General features: G+C 39.9%; 1 pseudogene; it reads right to left on the minus strand.

Annotated features, from left to right (window-relative positions):
- Positions 1096-1893, minus strand: Vmn2r-ps35 (vomeronasal 2, receptor, pseudogene 35; annotated as a pseudogene).

Below are 18335 nucleotides of genomic sequence, written 5' to 3' on the forward strand. Positions count from 1 at the left end.
TAGAACCTTTTCTAGTTTTCTGAGTAGGCTCCAGATTGATTTCCAGAGTGGTTTTACCAGTTTGCATTCCCTCCAGCAATGGAGGAGTGGTACTCTTTCTTCAAGTCCTCACCAGCATGTGCTTTCACTTGAGTATTTGATCATAGCCATTCAAATTTCTTAGTCATCTTGAAAATGCAAATCAAAAAGATCCTGATATTCCACCTTACACCAACTTAGTGTATTTTACATAATGATTTTATTTATAACCAATAAATCTTGGTTACTTTCTAATGAAATATATAATTGATATGGATTCAGCGAAAAGGAAGGGAGGTTTTAGTTTTATAGGGAGGACAATCAATATTCAGGGTATAGTATGTGAGGAAAAAATATTTTCAATGGATGGGGCAAAAGAAAACCAGTGTCCCACTGCTGTGTCTTTGTAACATTAATTAAGAAATGATGTAATTCCAGTTATGTGTATGTGTGTGGTTTTTTTTTTTGAGGAGTATCTAGGAAGAGAAGCATATTGGCTAAGCCCATCAGGCCTCCAGGTATCTCATTAGAATGGAGATCTGTCTTGAGCCTATGTTAATTGTGGTCATGTCTCTTTTCTTCATCTGTATTTTGGGAACTTGGGGAGTTGACTTAAATGACTGATGGCCACAAATCTATGGGCGACTGTGGCTAGTGACAGGGGCCTGGTGCCCTGGAGCAGGCAAAGCTCCTACAGTCCCAGTAGGGTCTACCAGGCTTCTAGCCTTGTCTCAACCAAGGACCAGGCTACCTCAACGGTCTACTGCCCCACATGTGGGGGGAGTATAAGGGTGAGAGATGAATGTTGGAAAATTATATTAATGTTTGAAAATTGCAAAAATTAAAATAAAATGCGTTCTCTGATGGTAGAGACACTGAACTCTTGAGTCTTGTTCATATCACTAAATGGAGAAACCTGTATTCCTTTTTTAGCATTAGAAAACCCAACTTTCTGATTCTATTGGCTTTAGGTTCAGTCATCACTTTTCTCATTCCTTAATTGCCATGTGTGTGAGACCTACTCTTTAGTCTAGTGTAGTATAGTGAATATGATACTGATGAATTACAATGTCAAGAAAAAGCAGCACTGGATGCCAAGATGGAGAAGATCTCTACAGCAACCATGACCGTGCCCTTGGTGCTATGGTAGACAGGGAAGAAGGTAACCTAGACACTGCAGAACACTAGCATGCTGAAGGTCAAGAACTTGGCTTCACTGAATGTGTCAGGCAGATTCTTGACCAAGAAAGCCACAGTGAAGCTTCCAAGTGCCAGGCAGGCCAAGTATCCCAGGACACAGTAGAAAGCAGTAACTGAGCCCTTGTTGCACACAATGATGATGTGGCCATGCTGGGAGTGTTCATCAATGTCAACAAATGGAGGAGAAACTGCTAGCCAGATTGCACACAGAATACATTGAAATAGGGAACATATGGGAATAATGTAATTGGGTGTCCCTGATATCAAGATGTTTCTCAACCTTCTTCCTAGGCCTGTGAATTTGAAAGCCAGAATTACAGTGATTGTTTTGGCCAGAACTGTGGAAACAGCCACAGTGAATACAATTCCAAATGTGATTTGCTGTAAGACACAGGTGACTCTGTTATGATGTCCAATGAAGAAAAAGGAGCACAGAAAACAGAACATGAGTGACATGAGTAATAGGTTCCTAAGGATTCTGTTATTGGCCTTCACAATAGGAGTGTCATGGTGCTTCACAAAGGCCCAAAGTACCAGAGCTGTGAATGCAGAGAAACAGAAGGCCATTGAGGCAAGAGCCATCCCCAAGGGGTCTTCATAACTTAGAATTATCACACCTTTCTGAATGCATTTGTTCTGTTTTGTGTTGGCATACTGGTATTCTGGACAATTCACTCATTGATCCATATCTGATGTCAAGAGGAGTGTTTGGTTAGTGCTGCTTTAGAAATTTATTGACCAGGTATTTCAAGTAAGGGTGTTGAAAGAAGCCTCTAAATGCTGCCTTTGATGCTGAGAATGTAATGTGAAGGATATTGCTGCAAAACATTGCTTTCAATTCAAAATGTTCATGAAGAGTTAAGGGAAAATAAAACCAAGCAGTTATTTCTTTGCTTAACTTTGTTGATCATATCATTTATAATGTTATCAGAAACAAAATTTCCTAACCCTTTTTTAATTCAAAGCAGATACATTCATAAACCACAATGTGGTTGGATTCTTTTAAAAATACAAAACCCTACACTCACTATTTTCTGAGATCACTGACTGTTTTATGAATTCATTCCCTATGACACATTGAGACTCTGATTTCTACCGGGACAAGACCTGTAATATGTACGCGTAAATTCACTAGCTTAAACTCATTGATGTAAAAACAACACTAAATTAACAGGTAGGCTGCGTGTGTGTGTGTGTGTACATATATATGTGTGTGTATATATATATATATATATATATATATATATATATATATATATATACATATATACACACACACACACACACACACACACACACGTATACACACACACACACACACACACACACACATATATATATCTATAATGTTTGTGTAAATGTAACAATTGCATTATTGAATTTAAGTGATTCCTGTCATAAGTCATTAGAGGGTAGAGAATGAGAGGTAATAATATATTAATATTTTAAAATTTTTAAAAAGCAGAAAACATTAAATAAATAAGCCCTCAGATGTATCCTAATATGTCAATACATAAACAAAAGTTCTGATTATTATTTGAGAGATGCACTAAGATTAGCACTGATGGAAAAGAAGCCTCTGTAGATACTTTGTACTAAGAAGTCCTTTACCTTGATTCCTTCTTCATTTGGAAAGCTGAGCACACTTATCCTTGCCTCATCTCCATTCCTATTCGATTCAGTGTCTGTGAATGTTGTCAGAGATGAAATCAGTATGGACAAATAGAATGAGCAATATAACAGAGGAATCCTCGAGCAAGAGGGGTAACCCAGATGGTTTGTGTTAAGCAATAGTACCTTATTCCTAAGTTTCAATTCCCATCATGGCTGCAATATCAACTATAAATGTATTTGCACTTAATTTTAATGTCATTTCAGAGAATGTTGATGTTCTTCCTTGGTTTTCAGAATTCATATCTACAACAATGCATTTGTGTAGAGCTATTATTTGATAAGTTGCCTAAAAGCATACCTTGGATTAGCTATAAACAGAATACTTTGTTCTACCAAAGAACCTGGGTTCAGATTCCAGCACCCATGCCAGGTGTCTCACAAGCGCATGTAAATGTACAGATAGGGGTATCATTTGCTCATATGTGCACCTGTACATGTGTTACCTATCCCACACACATAAGCAATTAATGTAATAAAATATTTTATGGAATTCACTGATGTAAATATTAACTCTTATTTGTTTTTACATCTAAAATAATTTCAGTAAAATAATTTTAAAAATATTTCTGAGCATAGTGTATGTTGGAATGCATGACTTCAAAAGACATCTTCTGAGTAGGTTGCTTGGTTCTACTACATGAGTTATGTGCATAAACTCAGATTGTAATCCTTGCCAACAAATGGTTTAACTGCTGAACTATCTCACAGGCAAGATATGTCTTCTAAGAACTTTAATTCATTATATAGAATGAAAGGCAAAATATTTGAAAAGCTAGCTATAAACTCTATGCATTTTGTCAACCCTAAAAAATTATTATAATAATTGGTGTGATATGTAATACACTTAATATAAGTCTCATCATATACTCAACATCATTGGTCAACTCTTATCCCCTCTTTCCTGGATTCATATCACATCTGATTTGAACATGGCCCGCTGAATATTACATACGTAGCAGTTTCTCATAAATTTGCAAATACTTTTGTCTTCTATTTTAATCTTACAGAGAACATGGATTTTGCACCTAGCAGTTTCATTACCTAGTCCAGTAGATTTGATATTACATTTGGTTCTTCATGGGCTCCTATATGTACATATCATATGTAGACAGACATATTCATGAAATATGACTAAATTAATTCTTTTTTTCTTTTTTAATATTTTTATTAGGTATTTTCCTCATTTACATTTCCAATGCTATCCCAAAAGTCCCCTATACCCTCCCTCCCACTCCCTTACCCACCTACTCCCACTTTTTGGCCCTGGCGTTCTCCTGTACTGGGGCATATAAAGTTTGCATGACCAATGGGCCTCTCTATCCAGTGATGGCGGACTAGGCCATCTTTTGATACATATGTAGCTAGAGACAAGAGCTCCGGGGTACTGGTTAGTTCATATTGTTGTTCCACCTATAGGGTTGCAGTTCCCTTTAACTCCTTGGGTACTTTCTCTAGCTCCTCCATTGGGTGCCCTATAATCCATCCAATAGCTGACTGTGAGCATCCACTTATGTGTTTGCTAGGCCCCGGCATAGTCTCACAAGAGACAGCTATATCTGGGTTCTTTCAGGAAAATCTTGCTAGTGTATGCAATGGTGTCAGCGTTTGGAGGCTGATTATGGGATGGATCCCTGGATATGGCAGTCTCTAGATGGTCCATCCTTTTGTCTCAGCTCCAAACTTTGCCTCTGTAACTCCTTCCATGGGTGTTTTGTTCCCAATTCTAAGAAGGGGCAAAGTGTCCACAATTTGGTCTTCATTCTTCTTGATTTCATGTGTTTTGCAAATTGTATCTTATATCTTGGGTATTCTAAGTTTCTGGGCTAATATCTACTTATCAGTGAGAACATATCATTTGAGTTCTTTTTGATTGGGTTACCTCACTCAGGATGATGCCCTCCACGTCCAACCATTTGCCTAGGAATTTCATAAATTCATTCTTTTTAATAGCTGATTAGTACTCCATTGTGTAAATGTACCACATTTTTTTGTATCCATTCCTCTGTTGAGAGACATCTGGGTTCTTTTCAGCTTTTGGCTATTATAAATAAGGATGTTATGAACATAGTGGAGCATGTGTCTTTCTTACCAGTTGGAACATCTTCTGGATATATGCCCAGGAGAGGTATTGCTGGATCCTCCAGTAGTACTATGGCCAATTTTCTGAGGAACCGCCAGACTGATTTCCAGAGTGGTTGTACAAGCCTGCAATCCCACCAACAATGGAGGAGTGTTCCTCTTTCTCCACATCCACGCCAGCATCTGCTGTCACCTGAATTTTTGATCTTAGCCATTCTGACTGGTGTGAGGTGGAATCTCAGGGTTGTTTTGATTTGCATTTCCCTGATGATTAAGAATGTTGAACATTTTTTCAGGTGCTTCTCTGCCATTCGGTATTCCTCAGGTGAGAATTCTTTGATCAGTTCTGAGCCCCATTTTTTAATGGGGTTATTTGATTTTCTGAAGTCCTCCTTCTTGAGTTCTTTATATATGTTGGATATTAGCCCCCTATCTGATTTAGCATAGGTAAAGATCCTTTCCCAATCTGTTGGTGGTCTTTTTGTCTTATTGACGGTGTCTTTTGCCTTGCAGAAACTTTGGAGTTTCATTAGGTCCCATTTGTCAACTCTCGATCTTACAGCACAAGCCATTGCTGTTCTGTTCAGGAATTTTTCCCCTGTGCCCATATCTTCAAGGCTTTTCCCCACTTCTCCTCTATAAGTTTCAGTGTCTCTGGTTTTATGTGAAGTTCCTTGATCCACTTAGATTTGACCTTAGTACAAGGAGATAAGTATGGATCAATTCGCATTCTTCTACATGATAACAACCAGTTGTGCCAGCACCAATTGTTGAAAATGCTGTCTTTCTTCCACTGGATGGTTTTAGCTCCCTTGTCAAAGATCAAGTGACCATAGGTGTGTGGGTTCATTTCTGGGTCTTCAATTCTATTCCATTGGTCTACTTGTCTGTCGCTATACCAGTACCATGCAGTTTTTTTTTTTTTTTTTTTTTTTAATCATAATTGCTCTGTAGTCTTGCGCGCGCTCGACTGGCCAGGAAGAACGACGCTGCAACAGGATCCTTCTGCACACGTTTATTGGGAGAGCTTGATTGTAGAGGCGAAAAGACTTCGAGCCCAGAACTAGTGCTGCTTTTATAGGCCTAGGAGGGGCGTGTCTCACACCCGGATTGGTTATGCACTAAGCCTCATTTGCATGTTCCTCATCCGATTGGCTACTCTCTCTCAGTACCTTACAGAACCTCATTATCATGCCTGGGCCAGGCAGTGTCTTTGCAAAAAACTTTACTGTATATGTACACATTGGTTGTTTGTCCAATCTTATGCGTGGTGGCCAGCAGTAGTCAGTGCCACTCAGCAACGGCACATGTGGCTTCCCACATCTCCCCCTGTTTGTTTTAATAAAATGAGGCTGGACTAGGCCTGTGCAATTATGCCCATTCGCCGTGGCTCCTGTTTTAGGTCGTTCCTCTAATGTCACAGCCTTACCCGTCATAGGGTAACCCTATCGCCACCGGGCCCCATGTCTTAGGTTGGACTGTGCACGAGGAAAGTTGCCCGTCTCTGGATACCACAGTGTTGTGTGACAATAACTGCTAAATGACCTAGGGCGAACTCTGCAAAAGAGGCCAGCCAAAAAATGAATTAGTGGGGAAATCATATCACCCTATTGATGAGCAAGGGCTGATCAATGATCGTTGAGTCTCTCTCATCTAATCTCATGCTGACTAATTCTTGAGCATAGATAACCAAATTTCAGGGGAGGAGCCATTTTCAATAGCTAAAAGTGCCTGAGTTATAATCACCTTGTCACGTTTTTGTTGAGTTCTGAATTTGCATACCAATCAGAGCATGAACACCAGTCCACAGCATATGGCAGCACCAAACAAAATCACTCCCACCCATTCCTTAAAGTAAGAAAAAGCAGAGGTAAGCCAAGAGGTAAAGTCTCCGAGGGTCACTGGTTCCACTCTGGTCCCATTAAGGTTCAGGATCTGTATCTGCAGCCTCGTCTGCAACCTTTCCAGCTCCTGCGACCAGTTCCCCTTCAGGTAATTCGATAGGTCTGTACTTTTAATAAAAGAATTATTAATGTACCTATTGGGAGTAATGCACACATGCAAAGTGGATGCCACACAACTCATTTGTATGACATCCATCATCTGTTCCATGTCATGTTGTAAAATATCCACTCTCTGATTCACTAACATTAACCCTGAGGTGATATGAGAATCCACCCTTTGCAGGGTAAGCAATGCCTCAGACGTTTTTTCTGCTATCTGACTTATAGTGTCAGCAGTATTAATTTGATCTGCCCAATTAGAGATAATCTTTTTCTTAAAAAATATACAGGGTGTAAAAGGTTTATCCACATTATGCACAAAGCATAATGTATAATTTAAATGAATACTAGTACTCTTATACACCCGTGGCTCTTGAGGAGTTTGTCGTGCATAAGGCACATCCAAAAAACATTTCTTTGCAAAAAACAAAGGCTAGGTAGAAGAATTGGAATGTACCGGTAAAGGTACTGGCCATGATCTTATTATGGCCCATAAAGGTATACTTATCCTGGTTTCAATCATCAGGAGCAGGAGAATCATCTTGGGGTTCATCTTGCTCTTTCACGGTCCTTGTCAGTCGCGTCGGGACCCAAAGTGGATTTTCTTCACCCTGTGGAAAAACACAAATAGCTCCCCGGGACCTGATTAAGATAGGATCCGGGCCATACCATTTATTATCAAGGACATTTTTCCATTTGACCATTTCATTGGGCGATTGAGGCCATTGTCCATGCCTCTCAGCTGGTGATCTTCCAGCATCATCTAATTTTAGAAAATTAAGAGTAAATATTGCAAGGGATAGAGCCATCTTTGGCGTCATAGCCTCTATTCGCCCTTTCTGTTTTTGCAAATATTGTTTCAGAGTGCGGTGGGCTCTCTCAATAATGCCTTGGCCCTGTGGATTATAGGGCAATCCAGTAATATGTTTTACTTGCATTTGTTTGCAAAATTGGCTAAATTTAGAAGAAGTATATGCAGGACCATTATCTGTCTTTAACACTAGGGGCTTGCCCCATGCAGCCCAAGCCTCTAAGCAGTGAGATGTGACATGAACTGCTTTTTCCCCTGTCAAGGGAGAGGCATGTAGGACACCAGAACTGGTATCAATGGATACATGTACATATTGTAATTTCCCAAACGATGGGATATGCGTGACGTCCATTTGCCAAAAATCTAGGGGTTGCAATCCGCGAGGATTAACACCCACGGAAGGTGCATTAATAAATTCTACACATTTACCACACTGTAGGACAATATCTCGGGCTTCTGTTCGTGTGAGCTTAAATTTTTGTCGTAATGTAGAAGCAGGGACATGATAAAGCTGATGAAAATTCTTAGCACTTTCTATAGACCTTTGTGATAGGCAAACCATGTCTCTGGTGGCTGAGTCAGCAATTGCATTTCCCTTAACCATAGGTCCAGGTAATGATGTATGTGCTCTAATATGTTGAATATAAAAGGGATGCTCACACATCAAAATACAATTTTGTATTTTCCTCAAAATTTCAGATACTGGACTAGACTGCTTAAAATTTCCGGCAGTCTCTAATGCTAGAACCGCATTAACTACATAAACAGAATCAGAGATAATATTTAAGGGCATAGGAAATCTTTTAAAAACTTCTAAAACCACCAAACATTCTACCAATTGAGGGGCTCCTGGTGTAAATTGCAACCTTACAGCCTTTTCATTGATTACATAACTTCCAATTCCTGTTTTTGATCCATCTGTATAAATATCAATGGCTCCCTTTATAGGGGTATTAGCCGTTACCTTTGGAAATATTACTGGATGTAATAACATAAAATGTAATAACGGATGTTTAGGATAATGATTATCAATTAAACCAGAAAAACTGCATCTAAGAATGGCCCATTCATCTATAGTAGCACACAGTATTTGCATTTGTGCGACAGTATAAGGGACAATTATGCTATCAGGCATTTTTCCAAAGTGAGTAATTGAAGTTTTTATCCCTTTGTGTGCCATGTTTGCTACCATGGTGGGATAATGCTCTATAGTCTTATTAGGGGATATATGTGGATGTATCCATACTAAAGGACCATTTTGCCATAACACAGCAGTTGGCAAATTTATGGTTCTTAATATGCATAGGTACAAAGGTTCTTGCTCATTTATACGATTTAACTGTGCTTTTTGGATAGCTCTTTCCACCTTCCTAAGAACATCAGAAGCCTCAGGTGTTAATTGTCTCAATGAGGTAATATGTGATTCTCCTTCTAAAATTTGAAATAAAGGTTTTAATTCCGAAGTAGGGATCCTTAAATAAGGCCTAATCCAATTTATATCTCCTAATAATTTTTGAAAATCATTTAATGTCTTTAGATGATCTTTTCTTATACTAATCTTTTGTGGGGTGACACATCGTAAAGTAATAGTGGCTCCTAAAAAATGACTAACATTAGACTGCTGTACTTTTTCTGGTGCAATAATCAAGCCATTATTTTTTAAAGTTTCATTAAGCAAGCCATAAGCTTGCTGTATACTTTCTTCTTCAGGTCCACAAATCACAATATCGTCCATATAATGACAAATTTTTAAGGAGGGGAAACCATCCCTAACCGGTTGCAAAGCTTTTCCTACATATAACTGACATATTGTAGGGCTATTTGCCATTCCTTGGGGTAATACCCGCCATTGGTACCTTTTATCAGGCTCCATATGATTAATAGAAGGCAAGGTGAATGCAAATCTAGGTTTATCTTTCTTATTTAATTGAATGGAAAAGAAACAATTCTTAATATCTACTACTATAATTCTCCAATACTTAGGTAGAGCTGAGAGTAGGGGGAGTCCTCTTTGTACAGGACCCATAACTTGCATTTGTGCATTAATGGCTCTTAGGTCATGTAACAATCTCCATTTACCTGACTTCTTCTTTACAACGAAAATAGGGGTGTTCCAGGGTGATTGAGTGGGTTCCACATGTCCCAGGTCTAATTGTTTTTGTACTAATTCTTTAGCTGCTTTTAACTTCTCAGAGGGTAAAGGCCACTGAGGCACCCCACACCGTGTCCTCCGTACGCCATGGAATGGGCAAAGGCTCCTCAGTGGCCCCTAGAAAAAACTCAGCCCTTTCTTATCTACTTTTTCTGTGGCTTTAACTGGTGAAATTCTACCTTGTAATTTTTTTCCAAGACCTAGTCCAGGTATATATCCCATTCCTTTCATCATTTCCTTGCTTTTCTGAGAGTAATCATTAGTCAATATAAAGTTCATGGCTGACAACACATCTCTTCCCCCTAAGTTTACAGGTAAAGGGAGTACATAAGGTTGAAAAAGCCCTGTTCTTCCTTCTTTATCTTTCCATTGTAAGGATTTTGCACTTATAGTTGGGGTAGCCTCATATCCTAATCCTTGTAAGCTATGTGACGATTGATTAACAGGCCAAGAAGCGGGCCACCAATTACTGGATATAATGCTTTTATCTGCTCCTGTATCCATTATACCTTGAAAGGTTTTTCCTTCTATTTGTAATTGTAAAGTGGGACGATTATCCAAATCTAAAGATATGTAGGCCACATTCGTTCCTGTAGAACCAAGTCCCTTATCCCCTCGGGAATCCTGGCTACTAGGGAACATGTTATGCAAACTAGGAAGAATCAGTAATTGAGCAATGCGATCTCCAGGAGAAATGGCTACAATACCTCGGGGTGCAGAACACATAATCTTAACTTGTCCCTCATAATCTGAGTCTATAACTCCGGGATGTATCATCAATCCTTTCAAAGCAGAAGAGGACCTACCCAACAGTAGGCCCACTGTATCCTTTGGTAAGGGACCTCTAAAGTCTGATGAAATGGGTTGGCACACCATTTGAGGTGTAAGAATTACTCTGGAGGTGGCACAGATGTCCAATCCTGCTGAACCCGGAGTGGCTCTCCTCGGTCTCTGGGTGGCCTCATGGACACTGTGGTCTGAAATGCCCCATACATTTGGGGGCCCTGGGGACGGGGGCCCCTCACCCCGTTTTTTGGCTGTTGCACTTTAAACTGAGGTATTGGCCTTCCTTTTATATCTCTGACTGATCTACATTCATTTGCCCAATGTCTTCCTTTCTCACATTTTGGGCAAGTACCTGGTTCTGTCTTTTCAAACCTACTCCTTCTACCCTTTGTACACTGCTTTTGCATATGACCTGTTTGTCCACAATTATAGCAGGTTATTTCTTTTGCTTGCACCATCAAAACTGCGGCAGCCAGCCCTGCATTTGAAAGAGGTCCTCCTATTTCTCTACAGGCTTTCATCCATGCTTGTAGCCCTTTCCCTTTCCATGGTGTGATAGCATTTCTGCATTCTTTGGTGCATTGCTCATAAACTAATTGTTCAATTAATGGCATTGCGGCCTCAGCATCACCAAATATACGTCCTGCCGCTTCCATCATGCGAGCCACAAATTCAGAGAATGGCTCATTAGTTCCCTGAATAATTTTTGTCAAGTTACCAGATACCTCTCCTCAATTAGGCAATGCCTTCCAAGCTTTCACTGCTGCCTGATTAATTTGATCATAGACCTGCACTGGGTATCCTAATTGATTGTTTGTCCATATACCCTGACCTGTAAGCATTTCAAAGCTCCATGCTTGTTGCCCCGCAGTAGCATTAGCACGGGCCTGACTCAAACACAGATCATGCCATATAGACTTCCAATCTAGATACTGTCCCATCGTAAGACATGCCTTTACCACACTCATCCAGTCAAAAGGAGTCATGGCATTGTGAGCCAATCTATCAATTAGGGACTGAGTAAATGAGGCATTAACTCCATAGGTCCTTACTGACTCTGCTAGCTCTTTTACTTGTTTATGCGATATTGGCTCATAATATCGCTGTTGAGCATGATCCTGAAAAACAGGAAAAGCCTGACATATTTTTTGCAACCCTTTAGGAGTGCAAAAAGAGTGACCATTGCCAATTGCTTTCTTATCTGCATAAGGCGGAGTAGGTGGGGGAGCACTGAAACTCCTCCCTATTGGACCAGATCTTTCTGCCTCATACTCCGCAGCAGCCTCCTTCAAATCTTCCTCCTCTCCTGTTGATAATTCGGAATCCTCTGAGCTAGACAATTCTAACGACTCAGAGTCCTCGAGAGGAGGGTAAATTGACTTAATTTTCTGCTTTTTACTATTTTTTATACTATTTTTTGTATCTTTACATTTTGGGAGTTGACAATTAAAGCCATGATATAAGATCAAGGCAAGAAAGATAGCAACCCCAGCAACAATTATCAGATCTATTTCGTAGGAGAGCATGCCTCTCACATTAATTTCTTTCTACTTACCGGTACCGCCGTTCCTCAGCTGAAGAGTTCTGAATCCACTCCGGATCCTTCTCAGCAGTCTGTTTTGCAGGAACACTTCATTACCACCGTTCCCCAGCTGAAGAGTTCTGAATCCACGCTGGATCCTTCTCAGCAGTCTGTTTTGCGGGAACCTTTATTAACTGCTCCTTCCCCGTGATGCAGTTTTGAATCCTCCCTGTAGCAGGGGGTCTTCGCTCATGCCTGAAGATGTTTCTTGTCCCGGGTTTCGGCACCACTTCTTGCGCGCGCTCGACTGGCCAGGAAGAACGATGCTGCAACAGGATCCTTCTGCACACGTTTATTGGGAGAGCTTGATTGTAGAGGCGAAAAGACTTCGAGCCCAGAACTAGTGCTGCTTTTATAGGCCTAGGAGGGGCGTGTCTCACACCCGGATTGGTTATGCACTAAGCCTCATTTGCATGTTCCTCATCTGATTGGCTACTCTCTCTCAGTACCTTACAGAACCTCATTATCATGCCTGGGCCAGGCAGTGTCTTTGCAAAAAACTTTACTGCATATGTACACATTGGTTGTTTGTCCAATCTTATGCGTGGTGGCCAGCAGTAGTCAGTGCTACTCAGCAACGGCACATGTGGCTTCCCACACTGTAGTACTGCTTTAGGTCAGGCATGGTGATTCAACCAGAGGTTCTTTTATCCTTGAGAAGAATTTTTGCTATTCTAGGTTTTTTGTTATTCCAGATGAATTAGCAGATTGCTCTTTCTAATTCGTTGAAGAATTGAGTTGGAATTTTGATTGGGATTGCATTGAATCTGTAGATTGCTTTTGGCAAGATAGCCATTTTTACAATGTTGATCCTGCCAATCCATGAGCATGGGAGATCTTTCCATCTTCTGAGATCTTCTTTAATTTCTTTCTTCAGAGACTTGAAGTTCTTATACAGATCTTTCACTTCCTTAGTTAGAGTCACGCCAAGGTATTTTATATTATTTGTGACTATTGAGAAGGATGTTGTTTCCCTAATTTCTTTCTCAGCCTGTTTATTCTTTGTGTAGAGAAAGGCCATTGACTTGTTTAAGTTAATTTTATATCCAGCAACTTCACCGAAGCTGTTTATCAGGTTAGGATTTCTCTGGTGGAATTTTTAGGGTCACTTATATATACTATCTTATCATCTGCAAACAGTAAAATTTTGAATTTTTTCTTTCCAATTTTTATCCCCTTGACCTCCCTTTGTTGTCTAAGTTCTCTGGATAGTACTTCAAATATTATATTGAATAGGTGGAGAGACAGTGGGCAGCCTTGTCTAGTCCCTGATTTTAGTGGGATTGCTTCCAGCTTCTCTCCATTTACTTTGATGTTGGCTACTGGTTTGCTGTAGATTGCTTTTATCATGCTTAGCTATGGGCCTTGAATTCCTGATCTTTCCAAGACTTTTATCATGAATGGGTGTTGAATTTTGTCAAAAGCTTTCTATGTGTCTAAGGAGATGATCTTGTGGTTTTTATCTTTAAATTTGTTTATATAATGGATTATGTTGATGGATTTCTGTATATTAAACCATTCCTGCATTCCTGGAATAAAACCTACTTGGTCAGGATGGATGATTGTTTTAATGTGTTCTTGGATTCGGTTAATGAGAATTTTATTGAGGATTTTTGCATCTATATTCATAGGGGAACTTGGTCTGAAGTTCTCTATCTTTGTTGGATCTTTCTGTGGTTTAGGTATCAGAGTAATTGTGGCTTCATAGAATGAATTGGGTAGAGTACCTTCTACTTCTATTTTGTGGAATAGTTTGTGAAGAACTGGAATTAGATCTTCTTTGAAGGTCTGATAGAACTCTGCACTAAACCCATCTGGTCCTGGGCTTTTTTTGGTTGGGAGACTATTAATGACTGCTTCTATTTCTTTACGGGATATGGGACTGTTTAGATCGTTAACTTGATCCGGATTTAACTTTGGTACCTGGTATCTGTCTAGAAATTTGTCCATTTCATCCAGATTTTTCAGTTTTTGTTGAGGTTTGTATAGCCTTTTGTAGAAGGATCTGATGGTGTTTTGGATTTCTTCAGGATCTGCTGTTATGTCTCCCTTTTCATTTCTGATTTTGTTAATTAGGATGCTGTCCCTGTGCCCTCTAGTGAGTCTGGCTAAGGATTTATCTATCTTGTTGATTTTCTCAAAGAACCAGCTCCTTGTTTGGTTAATTCTTTGAATAGCTCTTCTTGTTTGCACTTGGTTGATTTCACCCCTGAGTTTGATCATTTCCTGCCGTCTACTCCTCTTGAGTGAATTTGCTTCCTTTTGTTCTAGAGCTTTTAGGTGTGTTGGCAAGCTTCTAGTGTGTGCTCTCTCTCTAGTTCCTTTTTGGAGGCACTCAGAGCTATGAGTTTCCCTCTTAGAAATGCTTTCATTGTGACCCATAAGTTTGGGTATGTTGTGGCTTCATTTTCATTAAACTCTAAAAAGTCTTTAATTTTTTTCTTTATCCCTTCCTTGACCAAGGTATCATTGAGAAGTGTGTTGTTCAGGTTCCATGTGAATTGTTGGCTTTCCATTATTCATGTTGTTATTGAAGATCAGCCTTAGTCCATGGTGGTCTGATAGGATGCATGGGACAATTTCAATATTTTTGTATCTGTTGAGGCCTGTTTTGTGACCAATTATATGGTCAATTTTGGAGAAGGTACCATGAGGTGCTGAGAAGAAGGAATATCCTTTTGTTTTAGGACAAAATGTTCTGTAGATATCTGTTAAGTCCATTTGTTTCAATACTTCTGTTAGTTTCACTGTGTCCCTGTTTAGTTTGTTTGCACGATCTGTTCATTGATGAAAGTGGGGTGTTGAAGTCTCCCACTATTATTGTGTGAGTTTACATGTGTGCTTTGAGCTTTAGTAAAGTTTCTTTAATGAATGTGGCTGCCCTTGCATTTGGAGCATAGATAGTCAGAATTGAGAGTTTCTCTTGGAGGATATTACCTTTGATGAGTATGAAGTGTCCCTCCTTGCCTTTTTTGATAAGTTTGGGTTGGAAGTCGATTTTATTTGATATTAGAATGGCTACTCCAGCTTGTTTCTTCAGACCATTTGCTTGGAAAATTGTTTCTCAGCTTTTTACTCTGAGGTAGTGTATGTCTTTTTCCCTGAGATGGGTTTCCTGTAAGCAGGAAAATGTTGGGTCCTGTTTGTGTAGCCAGTCTGTTAGTCTATGTCTTTTTATTGGGGAATTGAGTCCATTGATATTAAGAGATATTAAAGAAAATAATTGTTGCTTCCTATTATTTTTGTTGTTAGAGTTGGCATTCTGTTCTTGTGGCTGTCTTCTTTTAGGTTTGTTGAAGGATTACTTTCTTGCTTTTTCTAGGACGTGGTTTCTGTCCTTGTATTTTTTTTCTTTCCTTCTGTTATTATCCTTTGAATGGCTGGATTCGTGGCTAGATAATTTGTGAATTTGGTTTTGTCGTGGAAAACTTTTGTTTCTCCATCCATTGTAATTGAGAGTTTGGCTGTGTATAGTAGCCTGGGCTGGCATTTGTGTTCTCTTAGGGTCTGTATAACTTCTGTCCAGCATCATCTGGCTTTCATAGTCTCTGGTGAAAAATCTGGTGTAATTCTGATAGGCCTGCCTTTATATGTTACTTGACCTTTGCCCCTTACTGCTTTTAATATTCTCTCTTTATTTAATGTATTTGTTGTTCTGATTATTATATGTCGGGAGGAATTTCTTTTCTGGTCTAGTCTATTTGGAGTTCTGTAGGCTTCTCATATGTTCATGGGCATCTCTTTCTTTAGGTTTGGGAAGTTTTCTTCTATAATTTTGTTGAAGATATTTGCTGGTCCTTTAAGTTGAAAATCTTCATTCTTATCTACTCCTATTATCTGTAGGTTTGGTCTTCTCATTATGTCCTGGATTTCCTGGATGTTTTTAGTTAGGATTTTTTGCATTTTTTATTTTCTTTGATTGTTGTGCCGATGTTCTCTATGGAATCTTCTGTACCTGAGATTCTCCATTCCATCTCTTGTATTCTGTTGCTGATGCTTGCATCTATGGTTCCAAATTTCTTTCCTAGGTTTTCTATCTCCAGCGTTGCCTCACTTTGTGTTTTCTTTATTGTGTCTACTTCCCTTTTTAGGTCTTGGATGGTTTTATTCAATTCCATCACCTGTTTGGTCGTGTTTTCTTGCAATACTTTAAAGGATTTTTGTGCTACCTCTTTAAGGTCTTCTACCTGTTTAGCAGTGTTCTCCTGTATTTTTTTAAGTGAGTTATTAAAGACCTTCTTGATGTCTTCTACCATCATCATGAGATATGCCTTTAAATCTGGGTCTAGGTTTTCTGGTGTGTTGGGGTGTCCTGGACTGGGTCAGGTGGAAGTGCTGCGTTCTGATGATGGTGAGTGGTCTTGGTCCTGTTAGTAAGATTCTTGTGTTTGCCTTTTGCCATCTGGTAAACTCTGGAGTCAGTTATTATAGTTGTCTCTCGTTAGAGATCGTTCCCCTCGTGATTCTGTTATTCCCTACCAGGAGACCAGGGAGACTAGCTCCCTCCTGAGTTTCAGTGGTCAGAACACTCTCTGCTGTCAGGCTCTCCTCTTTCAGGGAAGGTGCACAGACATCTGGTGTTCAGACTTGCCTCCTGGCAGAAGGTGAAGCCCTGAAATGGGACCTGTCCCAGAAGCTGTTATCTTCTGTAGTCCACACTCTCACCTGTGCAGACTAGTCTCAGTGGAGTCTGGGAACCAAAACCTTTACTTTCTCTTTAAAAGGTGATTTAGTGAATACATAACCTGTGCAAGATATCAGATCTCCATTACCACCCCCCTACATACACACACATCCACACCCATACATCATCCAATGAAACTTTTCTTTGATGAGGCTCTTGAAGTCAACTTAGAAAAAGCACTCCCTTGGAAGTGCTTTTCTGAAGTCCCTTGTCTGGAGTTGAGCTGCTCCCTTCTCAAGTTCTGTGATGAAGAGGGTGTCAAGTCCCAGAGAAACAAGGGGCTATAAGAATACTATTGTCTGCTTGGCCTCTAGTCTCAGCCAGTACCTTTTGCTCCTGTAGGCACTTCTCACTCTGCACCCTACGCTAACCCAGGGACCTCCCTTAAGTTCCCTCAATTTCTCTTTCCTCAGCCACAGGATCTCTTGGCTTACTCTTGCCTCTCTTGATCAGCTTGCTCCTACCCCCTACCCCTTCTCTGTCTCTGTCTCTGTCTCTGTCTCTGTCTCTGTCTCTTCTCTTCACTTCTTCCCTTGAATTCTCTCTCTCTCTTGGTCTGTCTGAATCTTTCTAGATGCCTCAGTCTATACTCTCCCTTACATCTACAATAAAAATTTCCTCTTCCACCATACCCTGGAGCTATTGTGTCTTAATTTTCATTCAGAGGGAAAAGCAAAACAGCCTGAATGTTAAATTGTGTGTCCTTCAGAACAGGTATAAAGTGAACATTTCTAACAAAATTTACTACTGTTTCTCCTAGGATATAAAAATCTCTGTAATGTGCCCAGAGTGATGGCCCATGCCTTTAATTCCAGCACTCCAGAGACAGGAGGATCCCTATGAGTTAGGGAACAGCGTAGTTTACATAGTGAGTTCCAGGCCAGCCAGGCTTATGAAGTGATGCCTTGTCTTAAAACAAAGAAACAAATAATACATTAATAAGTTATTGTATTGAAAAAGAACAATTCAGCCATAGGAAGCTCATGCCTGGGGAGAAAGCTCAGTCAGGAACTCCGTCATTGCCTCACCTTGCCCTCCCCACCCTGTTAGCTTCTGCTAGTGCTGTGAATACCTGATTGGATGATGTTGTCCCTTTATGGTGCTCCTTGTTCTTTCCTGAAGTTACCTGATAGGACATTGTTCTGCGGGGGATCTCCCCCATTAGGACTCACAGATGGCTGCCTTGTTTGGTTTTTGCTGGATATTTTCTCCCAACTAGATGTTTTGGTATTTCTTTCTTCATATTTATTCTTCAATTTGGCTTACTCTATATTTAACTCACTCATTCTAAATGCAGAGTGGCTTACAAAACCTCTCAAGAGAGGCTCGAAAAGTTTTTCCTGTCT

This window comes from Mus musculus, chromosome 7, assembly GCF_000001635.26.
Source record: "Mus musculus strain C57BL/6J chromosome 7, GRCm38.p6 C57BL/6J".
NCBI lineage: Eukaryota > Metazoa > Chordata > Mammalia > Rodentia > Muridae > Mus > Mus musculus.